Below are 6,224 nucleotides of genomic sequence, written 5' to 3'. Positions count from 1 at the left end.
GATAAATGTCAAATTATTTTATGTGCTATGGATATAGTTGTTTCTTGGTACAAGAAGCTTAAAAATCATTACAATGGATTTTTTGTACTTGTTCCTGGAAGTCTAATGGCTATATACACTTATTTTGGAAAAAATCAACCGAAAGTATAGACACTGATCAGAAAGAGAGTGAGTTTAATAACCAAGCTCCAATAGAATTTGCAATCATTTCTTTCTAAAAAGGAGAGATAATAAAGAAAAGTCCAAATTGGTAAATGGAATAATGGATTTATATTGGAAAATTCTAAGGCAAAGAACCATTTATTTTTATCCTCTCTTTGTTTAACAGAGAAATAGCAGACTAGAGACTAATAAGTTATGGATTAGAAAAAAATAAAGTAGAAAAGAAGATAATAGTAAATTAGGAAAGAGTGGAAAAGAAAAAAGAGAAAGAAAATTAAATATGTACTCTTCTTTAGTGCTAAGCACTCCCATCTCAGTGACTGATTTGCAAATTTTGGTCAGCCCTCAAGACAAATCCCCCACCTGGTCACTTCCCAGAGCTCTCTCATTTTCTATCCATTCCATAGTAAGTGTTCAGTGCCTGGAAAACAGATGTGATTCTAGGAACAGAGTCTGGGAAAAGGAGGAAGTAGTGAAGGGAGGGCAGAGGAGAATGTGAGGGAAAGAAAGTGACTTAGGATAAGAGATAATGTGAGCATTTGTATTTTCCATGAAGCTCAGACAGATGGAGAGACTGGCTACCTACCAATCAGCTGGCTGGGAGAGCAGTGACCTCAACTGTGATGACCTAGCCAGAGGCTACAGAAAATTAGGGCCTCCCCAGACAGTGGGAGTGGGACTCTCTCTTGGGAAGAGGATCTGGGAGTGGGGAGAGGGTGGAGAGAGAGAATAGGAACAGAATGTTCTGGGGAAGCAGAAAGGGAGGAAAGGAATAACGCCTTAGGAGCAAAGGAGAAGTAGTGAATCAGGTTGACATAAGGACTTAATCCACAATACACTGCTGGGCATTGGGATTTCCTCCCTTGATCTTTTCCTCCTAAAAACCCTACAGAGGTCATTCTCCCAGACAGCTTCTATGCTCTCAGAAATACTTGGGGATCCTCGGGTCTACTCGTCTTTGGATATTCCTATAATCCTTTGTCCTCCTCCATTCCAAACCTATGACCTCCACAAGGAGTTCCTTGAGGAGAGGAAATATTTTGCCTTTCTTCATATCCCCAGCTTAACACAGGGTCTGGCACATAGTAGATCCATAATAAGTGCTCGTTGAATAACAGACTAACTGAATATCATGATGTGGAAACACTGGCTGTGTCCAAAATTCCTTGTTCCCGTTAAAAGCCTTCTTTATGGTAGTAGGGAGAGACCCGAAGTACAATTATTCATTCATACCTCCATTCCAAATGGCTTAGATTTCCTTACAGATTTAGGCAAAGGTTTGCCAGCTAGTATGGGGGTGGCAATTCCTTATGGAACTAGTTGCAATGCGTGGGTCAAAATGACTTCTTACAAATGAAGGACCTTTAGGTCACCCAGAGAAGTGTTGATGCTTTTTCAAAAGGACCTTTAAACCCTAAGAGGGAGACTGGGGTAAAAAAGAATGGGAGGAGAAGGAAGAAAGGGAAGGGGAGTGTTTCACTCTCCATAGTGATTTTATTCATCTGTTTATTGGCCTGTAAAGAAGGTATCTATTAGCTAAAGTCCTCTGGGAGAACATACAAAAACATAATTAGCACAGGCTAATCCAAGCAAATTTAATCCACCGACTAAACAAAAGAAAAAAGAAGGAAGAAAAACAAAAGAATTTAGTGCAAAATGAAGGAAAACCTAAACCAGAAAAATAGTCTTACAGTAGGACTTGAAGCTGAGTAGACAGAGAAAACAATCAGGGCATGGGAGGTCTCAGTTGCTAAGAGAAGGGGAAGGACTAGCTACCTACAGCCTCTTGAGATGTGAGCATTCAGAGCAACATGCACAAGAGCTGCTGCAATAAAGAAATTCAGGGAGTGCCTACAGGGATGAGAGAGTACTCACTAAGTCATTTCATGCCAAGAATCAAAGTCACGTTCTTTAGCTGCCAAATGGTTTGGTGAGGCAAGCATATTAAGAGGGAGGCAATGTAAAAGAAAACCCTTTGCACTAAAGTAGCATGAAAAAATATCAGCAGTAACAGTCTTAGGGACAAAGAACCCAATTATATAGGTACAAAAGTCAGTGGATATAAAAATATTATTCAATATTTACAAGATAATGCCTCTGAGATATTATCAGGAGGACATGTGCTTTGAATTATTTTGTTGTGGTGATGCCAACGGATCTGTACTGATTAGGTTATAAACAAAACCATGCATTTATAAAATGGTAGACCAAAATTCAGGGTACAGTACATGGCTCTGAAATAATTTTTTTCCTCTAAAACCAACAGGCTTAAACAGAAAAAAACTAAAGACTTGAGATTCATCACCATTACATTCTAAAAAATGGAATTGATGTGTCATGGGCAAAAAATGATGAAGTTTAACAGCAAAAGAAGAAAAAATACTACAAAATCCCTTACATCCCTTGATTGTGATTTCAGTGAGGGTATGCCCTCCACTAGTGTTGATCATAAGGGGGAGACTAGACAGGGACAATCAATCATTAATCACCAACTATGCCTGGCACTGGTAAGCACTTTACAAATATCAATTTATTTGATTCTCACAATGATCCAGGGAAGTAGGTGTGATTATGATAGTGATTTTACAGTTGAAGAAAGTAAGGGAAGAGGGCAGAGCCAAAATGACAGAACAACAGCCCAGGCTTTCTAGAGCGCACCCCCCCAAGTTCAGTCAAATCCCTGTAAAAATGACTCTAAACAAATTCTGGAACTGCAGAATTCACAGAGTGATGAAGTGAAGCAAATCTCCAGCCTAAGACAGACTGGAAAGTCGACAAAAAGCTTCTATCATGCGTGCTAGAAGCAGAGCATAGTCCAGTTAGGGCTACACCAGCACAGACAAGACATGAGCAGGCCTAGGGGGATGAAATCTCTTGCACATGTGGTGGTTTCTGGACTTGATGGTCCCAAAACACTAAGGACAAATTGGAAGGTCAGTGGAAAATACCTGTGGGACCTGTGTGAGAGTAGAGTGGTCCAGCCCCAGCCCTAGAGCAGCAGAGGGAATGGAGGAGTCTGCAGCAGCCACAGCAGGGGCAGGGGCAGCAGCGACTATTTCTGGAGCTCTAGGCCCACAGATTGTGGGGGGATCAAGAAGCTGATAGTACATACCCCACCCCCACTGGAAACAGAGAACTACCTTGACAAAGAGCTCAAAAGTCAAGTAAATAGCTGGAAAAATGAACAAAAACTGGAAAAAGAATTACACTATAGAATCTTACTTTGGTGACAAGACCAAAGTGTACAAACAGAAAACAACAAAGTCTAAGCATCTACATCAAAAGCTTCCAAGACAATTATGAATTGGTCTCAGGGCATGAAAGAACTCAAAAAGGATTTTGAAAATCAAGTAAGAGAATTAGAGCAAAAATTGGGAAGAGAAGTTAGAGGGATGCAAGAAAATCATGAAAAATGAGTCAACTACTTACTAAAGGAGACCAAAAAAAAAAAATGTTGAAAAAAATAACACTTTAAAAAACAGACTAACCTAAATGGCAAAAGAGATCCAAAAAAACCAATGAGAAGAAGAATGCTTTAAAAAGCAGAACTGGCCAGATGGAAAGAAGGTCCAAAAGCTCACTGAAGAAAATAATTCCTTGAAGATTAAATGGAGCAGATGGAAGCTAATGACTTTATGAAAAATCAAGAAATTATCAAACAAAACGAAAGAAATGAAAAAAATCACAGACAATATAAAACACCTCATTGGAAAAACAACCCACCTGGAAAATGGATCCAGGAAAGACAATTTAAAAATTATTAGACTTCCTGAAAGTCATGATCAAATAAAGAGCCTAGACACACATCATCTTTCAAGAAATTATCAAGGAAAACTGCCCTGATATTCTAGAACCAGAGGGTAAAATAGATATGGAAGGAATCCACCAATCACCTCCTGAAAGAGATTCCAAAATGAAAACTCCAAGGAATATTGTAGCCAAATTCCAGAGTTCCCAGGTCAAGGAGAAAATATTGCAAGCAGCCAGAAAGAAACAATATTGTAGAAATACAATCAGGATAACACAAGATCTAGCAGCTTCTACATTATGGGATGACAGGGCTTGGAATATGATATTCCAGAGGTCAAAGGAGCTAGGATCAAAACCAAGAATCAGCTACCCAGAAAAACTGAGTATAATATTTCAGGGGAAAAAAATGCTCATTCAATGAAATAGAGGACTTTCAAGCATTCTTGATGAAAAGCCCAGAGTTGAACAGGAAATTTGACTTTCAAACGCAAGAATCAAGAGAAGCATGAAAATGAAAAAAGTAAACAGGAAAGAGAAATCATAAGAGACTTACTAAAGTTGAACTGTTTACATTCCTACATGGAAAAATAATATTTGTAATTCTTGAGACTTTTCTCAGTATTACAGTAGTTGGAAGGATTATATACACATAGACAGAGAATGCAGGGTGAGTTGAATAAGAAGGGATGATATATAAAAAAAATAAAATTAAGGTGTAAGAGAGGACTATATTGGGAGGAGAAAGGGAGAAATAGAATGGGGAAAATTATCTCTCACATAAAAGAGGCAAGAAAAAGCTTTCTCAATGGAGGGGAAGAGGAAGAAAGTGAGAGGGAAATAGTGAACCTTACTCTCATCACATTTGGCTTAAGGAGGGAATAACATGCACACTCAATTTGGTATTAAAATCTATCTTACACTACAAGAAAGTAAGGGAGAGGGGATAAGTGGGGTGGGAATGATAGAAGGGAGGGCAAATGGGAGAAGGGGGTAATTACAAGTAAACATTTTTGAGGAGGGTTAGGGTCAAAAGAGAGAATAGAACAAATGGGGGACAGGATAGGATGAAGGGAAATATAGTTAGTCTTTCACAATAGGACCATTATGGATGTGTTTTACATAACTACACATGTATACCCTATATTGAATTGCTTCCCTTCTCAGTGGGATTGGGTGATGAGGGAGGAAAGAAGAGAAGTTGGAACTCAAAGTTTTAAAAACAAATGTTAAAAATTGTTTACATGCAACTGGGAAATAAGATATACAGGCAATGGAGTATAGAAGTTTATCTTGCCCTACAAGGAAATAGAGGGCATGGGAATAAGAGAAGGGAAGAGTGGGATAGAAGGGAGGGCAGATTGGGGGAAATAGTAATCAGAACACATGCGGTCTTGGAGTGGGTGGAGGGGAAAGATAGGAAGAAAATTTAAAACTTAAAATCTTGTGGAAGTGAATATTGAAAACTAAAAATAAATTAATTAATTTTAAAAAAAGAAAGTAAGGGAGAAAGCTGTTAAGTGACATGCCTAGGCTCACACAGCTAGGAAATGTCTTAGGCCAGTTTTGACCTCAGGTCTTCCTAATTCTAGGACCATCAGTTTATCAACTGCACCACCTAGCTGCCAACCCATCCATGTTTTTTAATCTTAAGCAACTTTTGTCTATACACTCCCATAAATTCTTCATAGAGACTCCATCCAAAAGGCTACTCCTTCTAGATCTCTTTTTTTAAATTTATCTTTTCAATTATCAAGAATTTATTTTTTTCTTCCTTCTCCTACTGGAAAAAAAGAAAATTTTTGTATCAAACATGCATAGTAAAGCAAAAAAAAGTTCATATTGGCCTTATCTAATTTAATCCAACATTCTCACTCAGATAGTAGATAGCCTTTTTCATCATCAGTCATCTGCTGTCATAGTTGACCACTGATCATAGTTGATCAGGGTTCATAATGTTGTCATAATATAAATGTTCTCCTGATTCTGCTCACTTTACCCTGCACCATTTCATAAGTCTTCCTAGGTTTCTCTAAAACTTTTTCTTTTGTTATTTCTTACAGCCAATAGTATTCCATTATATTCATATTCAATAATTTATTCAGCCTTTCCCCAATTGATGGGCACTCCCTTAATTTCCAGTTCTTTGCCACTACAAAAAAAAAAGAGCTGCTATAAATATTTTTGTACATATGAGATCTTTTCTTCGTTCTTTGATCTTTTTGAGGTACGAGGCTAGTAGTAGCATTGCTAGGTACAAGAGTATGCATACTTTAGTGATTTTCTGGACAGAGTTTCAAATTGCTTCCCAGGAT

Source organism: Notamacropus eugenii, chromosome 3 (assembly GCF_028372415.1).
Source record: "Notamacropus eugenii isolate mMacEug1 chromosome 3, mMacEug1.pri_v2, whole genome shotgun sequence".
Classification (NCBI taxonomy): domain Eukaryota; kingdom Metazoa; phylum Chordata; class Mammalia; order Diprotodontia; family Macropodidae; genus Notamacropus; species Notamacropus eugenii.
The sequence above is the reverse complement of the archived record's forward strand: the minus strand, read 5'-3'. Positions refer to the sequence as shown.